The sequence below is a fragment of the Coregonus lavaretus genome, assembly GCF_964263955.1.
Source record: "Coregonus lavaretus genome assembly, chromosome: 22".
NCBI lineage: Eukaryota > Metazoa > Chordata > Actinopteri > Salmoniformes > Salmonidae > Coregonus > Coregonus lavaretus.
The window spans coordinates 11,458,919-11,475,236 of NC_140009.1; the positions used below are offsets into that span (position 1 = coordinate 11,458,919).

The window sequence follows — 16,318 nt, forward strand, 5'->3', positions numbered from 1 at the left end:
GTAGCCTAAACAAATGGTTAACGGACCAGTCCACAAGTAACCTAGTTTTAAAACGGCCCGTGATATGCTTTATGAATGTAAAATGCAGCTGACCAATGTATGATAATAACACAAAAACTTAGAGCCGGTATTATGGGCCATTTCTTTTGAACGGTAAGGGCTAGAATCAAGCCATTTTCTCGGAGGAAAAGAGGGAGACGTGGCTACGATGGCTATAGAAACTGGCTATGAAATGCAGTGGGGAAAGTCAGAGGGTTGAGCGTGACTACAAATTCAAAGACAGCCTACTTTTCTATACTCAAGGGTTGTTTACTATTAAACTCAATGCTGCTATTATTTTTAATTTCGTAAAGCAACTTGTGTTTCTTAACCAGGCAAAGGGTAGTTAACTAGAAGGCTCACAATGGGCACAGATGTCAGTTCAACATCTAGTTTTAATTTACATTTGTAGGCTGTGTGTGCCGTGTGTGGCGCGTCCTTCCCACTGCTGAAAAAAACTGCTCTGCGAATCTGTGCTGCTAATTTTAATTGTGCTTATCACTGAAAAGCTCTCAATCTCTCCAAAAACTCTTGTCCAGTCCATTTAGTAGTCAGACTAGCCACCTCCTCTAATTACCTGGCTCCATCTGCACCTTTGCTTAAGAAACTCAACATCTTGTCTATTTACGACATTAATGTACGCCAGTTATGCATTTTCATCTACAAATACTCATACCTCCCAGACAGTTTACCTAAACCCTTCAATGGATTATTCCAGGTTAATTGTGAAATCCATTTAAACTCAGCAAAAAAATAAACGTCCTCTCACTGTCAACTGCGTTTATTTTCAGCAAACTTAACATGTGTAAATATTTGTATGAACATAACAAGATTCAACAACTGAGACATAAACTGAACAAGTTCCACAGACATGTGACTAACAGAAATTGAATAATGTGGTCCTGAACAAAGGGTAACAGTCAGTATCTGGTGTGGCCCCCAGCTGCAATAACTACAGCAGTGCATCTCCTCCTCATGGAATGCACCAGATTTGCCAGTTCTTGCTGTGTGATGTTACCCCACTCTTCCACCAAGGCACCTGCAAGTTCCCGGACAGTTCTGTGGGGAATGGCCCTAGCCCTCACCCTCCGATCCAACAGGTCCCAGACGTGCTCAATGGGATTGAGATCCGGGCTCTTCGCTGGCCATGGCAGAACACTGACATTCCTGTCTTACAGGAAATCACGCACAGAACGAGCAGTATGGCTGGTGGCATTGTCATGCTGGAGGGTCATGTCAGGATGAGCCTGCAGGAAGGGTACTACATGAGGGAGGAGGATGTCTTCCCTGTAACGCACAGCGTTGAGATTGCCTGCAATGACAACAAGCTCAGTCCGATGATGCTGTGACACACCGCCCCAGACCATGATGGACCCTCCACCTCCAAATCGATCCCGCTCCAGAGTACAGGCCTCGGTGTAACGCTCATTCCTTCGACGATAAACGCGAATCCGACCATCACCCCTGGTGAGACAGAACCGCGACTCATCAGTGAAGAGCACTTTTTGCCAGTCCTGTCTGGTCCAGCGACGGTGGGTTTGTGCCCATAGGCGACGTTGTTGCCGGTGATGTCTGGTGAGGACCTGCCTTACAACAGGCCTAAAAACCCTCAGTCCAGCCTCTCTCAGCCTATTGCGGACAGTCTGAGCACTGATGAAGGGATTGTGCGTTCCTGGTGTAACTCGGGTAGTTGTTGTTGCCATCCTGTACCTTTCCCGCAGGTGTGATGTTTGGATGTACCGATCCTGTGCAAGTGTTGTTACATGTGGTCTGCCACTGCGAGGCCGATCAGCTGTCCGTCCTGCCTCCCTGTAGCGCTGTCTTAGGCGTCTCACAGTACGGACATTGCAATTTATTGCCCTGGCCACATCTGCAGTCCTCATGCCTCCTTGCAGCATGCCTAAGGCACGTTCACGCAGATGAGCAGGAACCCTGGGCATCTTTCTTTTGGTGTTTTTCAGAGTCAGTAGAAAGGCCTCTTTAGTGTCCTAAGTTTTCATAACTGTGACCTTAGTTGCCTACCGTCTGTAAGCTGTTAGTGTCTTAACGACCGTTCCACAGGTGCATGTTCATTAATTGTTTATGGTTCATTGAACAAGCATGGGAAACCATGTTTAAACCCTTTACAATGAAGATCTGTGAAGTTATTTGGATTTTTACGAATTATCTTTGAAAGACAGGGTCCTGAAAAAGGGACATTTCTTTTTTTGCTGAGTTTATATAACACAAGACACTGCGAGAGCCTTCACCATCCCCACTGCTGCACCCCACATAGTCAATTCTCTATCAGATACAGAGGTACCATACTCTGGAATTCTTGTCTTCACATTGCCAAAACCTCATCACCCCTCAATAACTTCAAGCAAAGACTGGGGGTCCGCCTGATGAACCAAACTACCCAATAATCCCCTCCATGTAGCCTAACTCTCACACTCACGCACACATACACACACACACACACACATAATCATGTTTTTTCTTGTACACTGAATATGTCATGTACAATTATAATTAATATGCTTTGTTTAACTGATTGACAAAACATTTTTTTTGTACTTATATTTGTGGTGTGGTTTTCATATAAGCCCCTTTGAGCTTCAAACCTCACCTGCAAACCGTTTTTACCAGTTTTTTATCTATACTATTTTGTCTTTCACTTATTTTCTTTGATCCGAATAAATAAAACCTAAAACCTAAGATTTTAGTCACAGAGATAATTTCGTCACGTTTTAGTGAACTGAAATAGAAAAATAGTTTTTGTTTAGTTATAGTTTTTTCTGGGTCTATTTAGTCAGTTAGTCTCGTCAATTGCCACTGAAAAATAGGTGTTTGACTAATATTTGTGTCACTTTTTTTGTTGACAAAATTAATACTGGTTTGGAGCAACTTCGAAATTTGACTTTTGAGAAACTTGGATAAACGTCAAAATCTGAAGTCAAATTGGTAAAACCGTGAGATCTGTCTCTGTTTCTCTCTCTCTCTGTCTGTTTCTCTGTTTCTCGCTCTCTGTCTGTCTGTTTCTCCATTTCTCTATCTCTATCTCTCTCTGTTTCTCTGTTTCTCTCTCTCACTGTTTATATATATATATATATATATATATATATATATATATATATATATATATATATATATATATATATATGTCTGTTTCTCTGTTTCTCTCTCTCTGTTTCTCTGTTTCTCTCTCTATCAATTTCAATTCAATTTCAATTCAATTTTAATTTAAGGGCTTTATTGGCATGGGAAACATATGTTTACAATGCCAAAGCAAGTGAAGTAGACAATAAACAAAAGTGAAATAAACAATCAAAATTAACAGTAAACATTACACTCACAAAAGCTCCAAAATAATAAAGTGTGTCATAGTATGTGCAAATAGTACAAAAGGGAAAATAAATAAACATAAACATGGGTAGTATTTACAATGGTGTTTATTCTTCACTGGTTGCCCTTTTCTTGTGGCAACAGGTCACAAATATTGCTGCTGTGATTGCACGCTGTGATATTTCACCCAATAGATATGGGAGTTCATCCAAATTGGGTTTGTTTTCGAATTCTTTGTGGATCTGTGTAATCTGAGGAAAATATGTGTCTCTAATATGATCATACATTTGGCAGGAGGTTAGGAAGTGCAGCTCAGTTTCCACCTCATTTTGTGGGCAGTGTGCACATAGCCTGTCTTCTCTTGAGAGCCAGGTCTGCCTACGGCGGCCTTTCTCAATAGCAAGGCTATGCTCACTCTGTCTGTACATAGTCAAATCTTTCCTTAAGTTTGGGTCAGTCAAAGTGGTCAGGTATTCTGCCACTGTGTACTCTCTGTTTAGGGCCAAATAGCATTCTAGTTTGCTCAGTTTTTTTTGTTAATTCTTTCCAATGTGTCAAGTAATGATCTTTTAGTTTTCTCATGATTTGGTTGGGTCTAATTGTGTTGCTGTCCTGGGACTGTCACGCCCTGACCTATAGAATTCTAGTTAGTTTGGTCAGGGTGTGAATATCATGTGTTTGTTTTTGTTACAGATACAGGTATCCTGTGTGTGTTTTTGTGTTTTTCCTCTCCTGCCCTAATCACAGGTGTCCTTTATGTTCCTGATTGGTGGTCGTTGGGGGTGTCCCACCTGTCCGACATCCGTTTGTCTGCTGATTGCTGAGGTGGACCAATCAGTGGACATTCCTCTGTATTGCACCACCTGTTTCTGGTTTTTCACTTACACCTCCCATTGTTTTAAAAGCCAGTCAGTTGTGTTTGTTGGGAGAGACTGTTTCCGTATGTGAGTATGGATACTGTGGTGTCCTGTTTTTTTGTGTACTCACTCATTTGCTGGTTACTCTGTTTGGTAACTTTGTTGTGTGTTTCTGGGAAAAGGGGGATTTAAGCAAGTTGCCCTTGGGCATACATTACCCGTAGGAAGAAAATTGTCTAAAAACACTAGTTAGACCTGAGCGGACCACCCACTGTAATTTTTGTATGATTAGCAGTAGCTTAGCGGTTCTTGAGGCAGGCAAGATCAGTTTAGGGTTTTGTTACAATATTGTTTCACTTCTTGGGTCCTGCTCAGCCCTTTTTCCCAAACCTTTACCGTGTGTTCAAAATAAACATTTTATGTTTGACGGTAGCTTATGGTTGTCATGTATTTTTTGTTCTCACTGTTTCCATGTCACGATTCTAATTTGCATGAATTATGTTACGGGTCTCTTTTCCATCCACCCTAGACTTTTAAAGCCACGGGGTTCGTAACAGTTTTCTATGGGGACATTCTATGTTTGTATTTCTATGTTCGGCCGGGTGTGATTCCCAATCAGAGGCAGCTGTCGCTCGTTGTCTCTGATTGGGGATCATACTTAGGCAGCCAGTTTTCCTGCCTGTGTTGTGGGATCTTGTTTGTGCTCGGTGAGTTTGGCTTGTTAGTGTATAGCCTTCCGACGTCACGTTTCGTTGCCTTTTGCATGTTTATTCAGTTTAATAAACATGTATGCATTTCACGCTGCGCCTTGGTCTGACCCTTTCTTCAACGACCGTGACAGGGGCTCTGTGGGGTCTGTTTGTGAACAGAGCCCCAGGACTAACCAAGCTGGTTTCTCTCTCTCGGTTTCTATCTCCTTCTGTTTCACTGCCTTTCTATTTTTTCCCCAGCCAATGCATTTGCTCACATTCTAACCCGATGAGCTGTTTAGCTGGGGAGGTAATTGCAGTGGAAGTGTGGGGCTTTGGGGGCGCAGTGTAGCACTGGCTTGGTTGTGTATTAGCAGATGTAGACAAGGCCTGGAACTGACTGGGAGTCTATACTTCTGCTGACACACACTGTACAATTTTCTCTCCTCCCCAGTGAATGGAGAAGTGAGGTAATAAAGACTATACCCTCAGGATATAGTTTTGAGGGAGAAAGAGAAAGCAGGAGGGAGGAGGATGAGAGGAGTGAGACTGGGTGAAAGTGAGGGAAAGACAGTAGCAGACCTCCAAATCGTGTTGTCATGGGTGATTTTCTAAAGAGGTTGTCTCGCAAAGCAGCCCTGACCTCCCCTTGTCTCACCACACTAATAATGTGTGTGTGAGCTGAAAATACAGCACACAGAACAGAGGCTTACTGTGCTAGCATACACAGAGGCCAGAGTTTAGCGCAGTGCCTTTCAGTGTGATAGATTTAGAGAAAGGCCCAGGGGCCTTGAAAGGTAATCCAAAAGTCAAGTAACAACATTATACGTTGCCATAGTTCCCCCCTCTTTGTCCTTCATCAGCCATAAACTGCCAATCCTCACCCCAGCCCCCCCCCAACCCTCTAGCCCCACCCCAGCCCCACTTCCTTCTCCACTCCATCCTGCTCTTCCTATCTCTCTTCTCCTCCCTTCTGTCAATCCTTCTGTTCCTTACCTTCTCCTTCCCTTCCCTTCCCCTCTCCATCCCTCTCTCTCAGCCCATTAGCAGCATCGTGATTTCCATAAGATCTGGGTGTGGTGCTTTGTCTGATGGAGCCAGCGTTAATAAAAGCCCGTAGGGGGTGTCTTCAAAGAGCTCCACACAAAAGATGAAACTAAAGCAATGGAAAATAAATCATGATAAAAAGGCAAAGGAACGTCTGGAAATGTGCACACTGTGGTGACGTGGAGAAAAGCATATCACTAACCAGGTTTCCATCCAAACATTTCATGCGGATGAATGACCTTACAGGCCTTATGGAAACAGCAGATATTTGGGTAAAATGTCCCAATGTCGACTAAAGAAAATACGCTAGACAAGGTGGGATATTTTTTTCGTCTGTGAAAGAAAGATATGCGACAATTGAGCTGGAAATGCTTTTATGCGCAAATATTGATAGAAAAACCATCATGTCGCAGTAAACCTAAGACCACCACGACATGTAAAAGCATGCAGAGTTTAATGCAAATGGAACAAGTTGTTGAATTTCATAACTCCATTACTTATGGTGGTTAGCCTTAAGCCTGTCGCATGCTTCCCAGTCGAAAAAGTTTGCGCATATATTATGCTGAAATGTTTTTGTTTTTGATGTTTAGCAGGGTGTGTTCATTCCCTTCCCTTCATCTCCTTCCCTTCATCTCCTTCCCTTCATCTCCTTCTCTTCATCTCCTCATCCCCTTCTCCTCATCCCCTTCTCTTCATCTCCTCATCCCCTTCCCTTCTCTTCATCCCCTTCCCTTCTCTTCATCCCCTTCCCTTCTCTTCATCTCCTTCCCTTCTCTTCATCTCCTTCCCTTCTCTTCATCTCCTTCCCTTCATCTCCTCATCCCCTTCCCTTCCCTTCATCTCCTCATCCCCTTCCCTTCCCTTCATCTCCTCACCCCCTTCCCTTCCCTTCATCTCCTCATCCCCTTCCCTTCACTTCATCTCCTCATCCCCATCCCTTCCCTTCATCCCCTTCCCTTCCCTTCATCTCCTCATCCCCTTCCCTTCCCTTCATCCCCTTCCCTTCCCTTTATCTCCTCATCCCCTTCCCTTCCCTTCATCTCCTCATCCCCTTCCCTTCCCTTCATCTCCTCATCCCCTTCCCTTCCCTTCATCTCCTCATCCCCTTCCCTTCCCTTCATCTCCTCATCCCCTTCCCTTCCCTTCATCTCCTCATCCCCTTCCCTTCCCTTCATCTCCTCATCCCCTTCCCTTCCCTTCATCTCCTCATCCCCTTCCCTTCCCTTCATCTCCTCATCCCCTTCCCTTCATCTCCTCATCCCCTTCCCTTCCCTTCATCTCCTCATCCCCTTCCCTTCATCTCCTCATCCCCTTCCCTTCCCTTCATCTCCTCATCCCCTTCCCTTCCCTTCATCTCCTCATCCCCTTCCCTTCCCTTCATCTCCTCATCCCCTTCCCTTCCCTTCACCTCCTCATCCCCTTCCCTTCCCTTCATCTCCTCATCCCCTTCCCTTCCCTTCATCTCCTCATCCCCTTCCCTTCCCTTCATCTCCTCATCCCCTTCCCTTCCCTTCATCTCCTCATCCCCTTCCCTTCCCTTCATCTCCTCATCCCCTTCCCTTCCCTTCATCTCCTCATCCCCTTCCCTTCCCTTCATCTCCTCATCCCCTTCCCTTCCCTTCATCTCCTCATCCCCTTCCCTTCATCTCCTCATCCCCTTCCCTTCCCTTCATCTCCTCATCCCCTTCCCTTCCCTTCATCTCCTCATCCCCTTCCCTTCCCTTCATCTCCTCATCCCCTTCCCTTCCCTTCATCTCCTCATCCCCTTCCCTTCCCTTCATCTCCTCATCCCCTTCCCTTCCCTTCATCTCCTCATCCCCTTCCCTTCCCTTCATCTCCTCATCCCCTTCCCTTCCCTTCATCTCCTCATCTTCTCCTCCTCTCCTCCTTCCCTTCATTTTCATCTCCTCATCTTCTCCTCCTTCCCTTCATTTTCATCTCCTTCCCTTTGTGGTGTCCAAGACAGCGTTGCTAATTATGCTGTGATGATAAGAAGTCCGCTTACACTGTTCTTTGATTATAAAGATTTATTGTATCAAAGTTCACAGTATTAATTTACAGATATCTGCAGTTATATCTGGAGAGAAACGTCCAATCTGTTGATCCAATATGTTGTCTCTCTCCCAGTCCTTTGTTTAAGACACGGTATTTATATCCTATGTGACATAGTATGGCGTGATTTTAATAAACCAATCCCCGGCTTTCACATATCTCCAAATGTCCTCTATTCCAAGAAACCTATGTAGCAATGCTTTTCCAAATGCTTCAGCAAAGCAGAGTAAAGTTCATCTATTACACCATTTGCAAACATCAGCAAAATCAATAGACCTTCAGACACTACATATTTCCCCCCTTCGAGACTAATTAAGTCTCGAAAACAAAAAGAATAGAATTATGACAAATAACAATTTTTGTTCTTGAGTAACTTTAGCAATAAACCAAAATTTATGGAGAGTAAACACATGTTTATATAGACACATTTTTGTATGGGGTGTAAATAAATTGTTATGGAGTGTAAGAGCGAAAAACCTGTCTGGCAGCTTTCATTCCAAATATCCATCAGTCAATCAAGACAGGAAAATTCTCTCACGGCCCCTCTGCCCTAGGCGACCACCTAAGTACTCCAGATCAATTTATAAATCTTTATCAATGCATTTTAAGCTATGATGCAATTGAATACACATGAAAACCTCAGAAAACAAAATACAATCAAAAATGTCCACATTCAGGCTGGTCGACCCATCGGACCCTCCTGTGGATTCTCTCTGTCCCTGCCTAGACCCAATATCCCTAAGCTTCAACGAAATAAACAAAAACATCTGAGGTCCCCACATGTACCCAACAACAGAAAACATAATTCTTCAAAAATTAATACAGAAAGAATATAACACTGGAATGTAGTCCACTACACTGCAGCTCCTCCACAGTGTCGACTTTCAATGCGACGTCGATGATGGAATCTGAACATTTCCACACCTTCCTTGTTCCACTTCTTCCAGTCCATTCATATTGTCCATGTTTGAGTATTTGAGTCCCCTCTACACATCCCCATATACTTCTGGAAGAAAAGAAAGGACCAAACAGTATCTTTTGCAAAACAACACATTCAAATTAAAACTTCAATATCAACTAAAAATATAGGAATTCCAAAAATGATATGAATTCCATTTCCCCCCTTTGATTCATAAGAAAATACTAAATATCACAATAATATAATTATCCCACAATCAGATATTCCAAATTTCCTAGAGTTATTTCAACCCTAGTTTTCATAACATTTTAGTCTGACTTTTTCCAATTTTTTCTTTTTCTCTAATTTTTTTTTTTTTCAAAAACCATTTCACTGATTTATTCACAAAACTCTTTCCCATTTTCTGAGGATATTAAATCGGGAAATTCCCACCTGCTTATGACTTCTTTACACAAAAACTTTGCAACCGACTGAGCATCTTTTAGCTTAGTTGGACATCTTATGCACCTCTTGGTATATGAATGTAACCAAAAATAACAGTCACACATTATTTTTCAGACAGATTGTGCACCTGCCTATGACATAGTCAACCTATTCAAGCAAATATGATTCCAAAAACCATACTCCTTTGTGATCTTTCTCCTAATCTCCCCTTTTGCAACATGAGCTAACCCATAGCTTCCTAAATCATCATGGTTTCTCCAAAACAATAATTGATTGCTACTCTAAGGATTTTTTTTTTTCATTGTCTTCAAAACACTTGCTTTCGAAAGTCCTTCAATTTGTGGTTCGATCCCTTGGATTGCTTCATCTTTCAATGGATACTGATTCTTCCAAGGAGGTCTGGCTCCTGGTCGAAGTTCAACTTTCACCGGTTGGGCTGATTTCACAAGTCCAATATCGGTACTGTGTTGAGACCACAAAAATTCTGGAACTTGTTGCAACATCTCCTCTTTAATAGGGTCTGAATCCATATTCACACTGCAAATAGATTCATTTATCATCCATACAGCTTATGACTCTCATTGTCCTTGAGCCGAAATCATCATTTTCAGAAATCGCTGATCTTCACTCCTCCAAATCCTTCTCCTAATTAGTTGATTTGACATAGTGAGATGTGTAACCTCTTCAGGCTGAACACAGATAAAAGCAGTTCCGCTATCCATCATCACTTCCCATAGTCCATTGTTTATTTTCACTTCAATTGTTGGGTCTTTTTCCCTAACTGGTGCTACCAGCTGAAACCCCACTTTCGGATCTTCTAGGCACCCCTAGAATCCTTGCTCCTATAAGGGTTCACCTGTCCTCCAGATGATCTTCACTTGCTCCTGTATCTTCATCTGAAATTCTTCCTTTCCAAAAACTATCTATGGATATGAAACAACTTGTACCACTAGTTGTGGCTGGTACAATTGCAGTTGACCTGGTTCGGTTGAAGCTGTGGCAGTGATTGTTGATTTGGTTTACACTGATTCTGCATAACCAAAGCTTTTCTTCTCCTTCTTATTCTCTACCAGTTGTATTTGATTGAGTTTTCTGAGAGTTTCTTGGTCCTGTTCTTTCTGGTTGTGTTCCTTTTTCCGGTACAGATCCACTTGATGGGCTATATGATCTGTATAGACACCTTTTGTCATGCTTCCAAGTCCAACCACCTCTGCCAGTTTGCTCCTTACCGGTAAGGGCAGTCCCATCTGTAGTTTAGCTCTCAAGATTGACTGCTCAATTTGACTCACATCTGGATCATTTCCGGTAATATTTCTCCACACTTGATGAACTCTTGACACGTAGGCTCTCGGATTTTCTTGTTGTCCTAGTGGGTCAATCAGAATGTTGTCAGGATGCACATTTGTTGGAAACGTATCTCTCAGTGCTCTCCACAGCCGATTTCTACTTGCAGCCAACAATTCAGGGTCGTTCACTGCAGTCCCCACATATCTATGAAGTCCAGCTCTCTGAAAAATTTCTTCCATGCCTGGAATCCCAAGGAGATTAGCCAAAAGTCTCTTAATGTCTCCTATGGCAGACTGTGTTCCCACCGTAATTTCTTCCAACTTTGAAATCCAAGGATATGCTCCATCTTGAAGAGTAGGCAGTTTCTCAAGTATATCTGACATATCGGTATTCTGCAAAGGCTTATATTCTAGGTTTTGTCCTCGAATGATCACCGGCATAATTTTCTTACTAGTGCCCTCTTTTCTTGGCCTCAATGTATATTTATTCTCAGATTATTGGGATTCTTTTCTCAGCAGCTTCTTTTTCTTTATCTTCAGCTTCTGGAGTTGTTCCTCCAGTTTTTTCACTTCTTCTAAACTAGTCACTTTATCCAAGCATGAGACGCATCGGTCTATATCTCTTTCTATTTCTTCTGTGCTAGTCATTGTAGGATAAAATCCTCTTGAATATGAAGCACCTTTAACCTCCAAATCTTCATCGTTGTCTCCATCTTCATTTTCATCAGAACTCGAATCACTTGTATTCTTCTTCTTCCAACTTCCATCACCCCTTCTTTCCGCTCTGGCCAACCTCTGTCTGATGACAGGGTCATATCCACCCATGATCTCTTCTGAATCACTCTGATCATCATCATCGTCATCATCATCATCATAAAGTTCCATCCTCCTGAACCTCGCTCTACCCTTAGTTTTCAGACATCTCGTTTTCTTCCTGCTTTTGGGGTTTGGATTCATCTTTATGGTCGTTTCTGCTTGTCCTCTCTCTATTATTTGTTCATCTTCATCTCTGATGCAATAGTCACCCTCCTGAATGATCACTGGAAGCTGAGGATAAACGTCCTTAAACTTGGCTTCTTTCTCATAAGGTGGGGGTGTTTTTGCTGAATCCATATGTGAGAAAGGTGTATTGACTTCTGCAATTACTTTTTCTGTCACCTTCACCTCTTTTGCCATTTTCTCTGTACCTCTGTCTCTCTTATCTTTTGTATCTTTTATCAGTTTTTGTCCTTCATTTTCAAACAGCTTAAGAACACCCAGCTCTCTTTGTCTTTTTTCTTTGCGTAGTTTTCCTTTCTTCCCCTTCTTTTGATCTGCCTTATACGTGGATACAAGCACTTGCATTATCTTGATGACGTCTGGGTTAAGAGTCCCTTCCACTGGTTGTTCAATGTCAGGCCAACGTTTATTCCATTTTTCGGATAATCCTGCTATACCATTAACTAGAGGATTACTATTCTGTACTACATCAAGAGGAGTAATTGCTTTTGTAGTTTTGATGTCCTTTTTCCCCATTGTAACGACTCTGTTATGTGTTTCCCTCTTTTTTTTTTTTTTTTTTTTTTTTTTATTAAAAATAATTAATCAATTAATTAATCAATATATCAATTTATTTTATGAATTTTATTTTACCAAATTATTGATTAGTGGCAGTCTTACCACATCCGATCAGGAAAAGTAAAGGAAAGTAGTCAACTTCAGAGCAATCCAAAAATAAAAGACCTCTAATCCTGCAACACTACAGCACTCACAAACCAATTGCTTAATAAGCACCCAATTACCTTAATTTTACAGAATAATGTCAATGCTGGATTTCCAACACAACTCTAATTAAAACAAGTCATTCACAAAAACTCTAATGTGCAATTATCAATTACATCAATTCATCAGTCTGTTGCCAAGTTCCTGCGAAATGGTCACAACATGAAATATCCTATGTATACACAATGTATGTATTATATCCTGTAAGGGAAAGTAGGTTTTGTGGATAAGAACAGTACTGGCCTTGATTGGACTGGGTTGTTGTCGCTGATGTACTGGTCAGCACCTCCTCTCTCTCTCTCTCTCTCTCTCTGTCTCCTCCTTCTCGTCTCTCATATGACAGAAAAACAAAAGGAACAGACAACAATTTAGTATTTTATGCATACTTATATTCACATTCACGCTAAGAAATAAGCAAACAGCTTAACTCAGGAATATTATAAATAGCTCAATAACATTTTATTTTATTTATTTATTTTATTATTATTATTTTTAATCCGTCAATATATCTCTCATTCACCAACTCAACCGATATCAACCAAACAGTTTCACCGTCAAGCAACAGTTAATTCAACAGAACATTCCACTTGTGTGCAAGATTCCCCCTCCCTTTTTTTTTTTTTTTTTTTTTTTTTGTCTGCTCTGAGACTGCCTCTCCCAGCAGTTCAGTGCAGGGGAGTGGCACATCTGTTGTACGTAACTCTAAACTCATAAAATCCTACGCGTGCGCAGTTCAGTCACCAATGCGATTTCAGAGTGAAAGGAACAACAGAGTAGACAGACCCGCTGTCGCTCCGTTCTCTCCTCCCATAGACAAACAATAACACTTAACAAAACTCACAAACGAACACGGAACACATAGAACATAGAACACAAATCCCACTTCCAAGTTTGTTATCTTCACTTATCCTAATCTGTAGATTTATAGTTATGTTGTTATCAATTACAAAACATCTCTATACACTCTTAAAAAAAAAAAAAAAAGTCCTCCCTGTAGGCTCATGATTAGTTAGTAAACGTTCTCTTTTTATAGAGACTCATATGATTTTTTAACTTATTGTCCTTCCAGGGGGCTCATAGTTTATATAGTTAACAATTATTAACGTTCTCACAAACAGAGACTCATAAGATTTTTAACCTTAACTTCATTCTAGGGTCTTAACTTTATTCTAGGGGCTTAACTTCTTATGAAAACAAAAATCCCTGTTCTCAACCAAAATATATATATATATATATATATGTGTATAAATCTCTAACATAGATTTTATCCTAACATGAGTCGACACACAGTTTAAACACAACAGAGACGTCTTTATTTTATTATTTTTCTCTCTCCCACACACACACACACACATAGGCTCTCTTCCTCTCACACACACACAATTCAAGAGGAATGCATCCGTTCATACAATACACTAAGCATGCTACCGCCGTTCCTATTTTCCTTTATATTCCTTTGCTACATTTCTGCTACCTCAGATTGTAGACATTCAATGAGAGGATTACTTCAGACAAATACTTCGTCAAATAGATTCTGAGTGGTAACATACAATTGAATATATCTTCTACAATTTGCAGTTCCCAGAACTGACTTGAGAGTTAATCTAATAACTATCAAGATTCATGGCCCATCATATTGATCGCCTTCTTTCAAGGGCTTCCTTAAATTAACGGCGTCCTAAAAGTATACTTTTCCTTATTTCCTGGCCTTATTCCTTCATGCTTTTCCTGGACACTCTCTCACACTTTTTCCAAGCCAAAATATGTGTGTCCAGTGTCAATAATTCCTATATACTCTCCCCCCTGTTTGCGTTGTTCCCAACGCAAACAAAGGTAGAAATTTAGAACGGACTTTCATCCCACAGCAAATAACAGCAAAGCGCACACACACAAGTCCTTTGACGGTACATCTGAACAAACACAGACACAAGCACACGAACCGACCAGCGCCCAAAGAACTGTGAGTAATCTCACCTTATCTGCCGGCGTCTTGAGCGGGAGTCATTTCGTAGCCCATGAATGGAATGCTGAGAAAAGACGTAGCACGTCCCAAATCCTCGTCGCCATTAAAATGTGGTGTCCAAGACAGCGTTGCTAATTATGCTGTGATGATAAGAAGTCCGCTTACACTGTTCTTTGATTATAAAGATTTATTGTATCAAAGTTCACAGTATTAATTTACAGATATCTGCAGTTATATCTGGAGAGAAACGGCCAATCTGTTGATCCAATATGTTGTCTCTCTCCCAGTCCTTTGTTTAAGACACGGTATTTATATCCTATGTGACATAGTATGGCGTGATTTTAATAAACCAATCCCCGGCTTTCACATATCTCCAAATGTCCTCTATTCCAAGAAACCTATGTAGCAATGCTTTTCCAAATGTTTCAGCAAAGCAGAGTAAAGTTCATCTATTACACCATTTGCAAACATCAGCAAAATCAATAGACCTTCAGACACTACACCTTCATCTGCAATGATTTGGGAGATCTATAGAGGCGAAAGTAATTCTCAGGACGTGGCTCATCATATTGCTTCCACCTCTTTTGTGATTGTAGATGAGTGGAAATGGATGAGAGGACACAAGAGAAGAAGACAACTGGAAAACGTAAGTGCCGCGACACACACACCCCATATAAGTGTATTGACCATATCAGGGTTTTTTCTGTGTTCTTAGCGAGTCAATCCAATATCTTTACTGATCCACATGCTGGGTGAAAGCAATGAAGATAACTAAGAGGAGTGTCTTTTGACATTAAATTGTCTCAAGTGTCTTTTCACCGATTTCAAATCTGCGCAGATGAAGTAAAGGAAATTAATGGAAGAAGCTACTCTTGGAAAATAGAGAGGCAGCCCAGAAGAACTCAGTATAACCTCATCTAGCTGCATAAGGGAGGACGATATTACTATATCACTATGGACGGACAGTAGGCTGCAGAGAATCTGAATTTGTGGGGATTGTGTCCTAACTTTCCAGTGCCTCCATTCACCTGGACCAGAGGACTCTCAGAGGACACACACACTAACTTACAAGGGATATTAATGGAATAGAAAGTAATTGAACAATTAACTTTTGAAATTACAATTGTGTGTTTTAATTGATCCACCCTCTGGAGTCCAATATTACACCACAGCATGATCCCCAAACAGAGTCAACTAAACAGAGAGAGATACTCCCTTCTCTATCTCCCTCTATCCTTCTAATATACTTTATTTCACTCTTATAATAAATGAGAGAAAAGGGAAGGAAATTATTCGGAGACTGAAAGCAGATCTTAAAGAGAGCGAAAGAATGGGCGCTGTACAGTACAGTGGTGACCAGTGGCGGCTCCTGAAAAAATTCTCAGGGGGGGCAATTTTTCTGATGATTTAGGTGACCTACACACATTTTAAAAAAGATATGTCCAGCAACAACATGAAGACAGGGGCAGCATATAAGTCAATACCAGAAGCATTTATTGACTGATCTCAAAAGTGTTGGCTTACCAGGGTTGGTGGAGCCCTCAGTTTCATCTTTGCCTCGCAAAGCTAACTCAAACACTCCGCAAAACTTCACACACTGGATTAGCCGGCTGAGGATGTGGCGGTTCTTGCTAATGTCGTAGTAAATATATTTGTTATAGTGAATATGGAATATGATATGTTGAGTAAAATGTTGTGCTAAGATCTATTTAGGTCAGGAGCTGGTTATAAGTTCTGTTCCTATCCAATAACAATGGACAAAAGGGTCCTATCTTGTCAGCCTTGTCAGCAGGTGGCCAAGGACAACACCCACGCCATAGGCCTCTCAGTTCTTCCAACTCACGAGTTCTTGCTCTGAGGACACACACACACACACACACACAAACACACACACACACACATCATCACTGTTAAACACACACACACACACACACACA

General features: G+C 41.4%; 1 long non-coding RNA gene across 1 annotated transcript; it reads right to left on the bottom strand.

Moving 5' to 3' along the window:
• Positions 1 to 12,202: 12,202 nt before the first annotated feature.
• Positions 12,203 to 14,814, bottom strand: LOC311149578. Its single transcript, XR_014615021.1, has 2 exons — positions 14,393 to 14,814; positions 12,203 to 12,749 (listed from the first exon to the last, which is right to left on the bottom strand). It is a non-coding gene; the product is annotated as an uncharacterized lncRNA (long non-coding RNA).
• Positions 14,815 to 16,318: the final 1,504 nt, after the last annotated feature.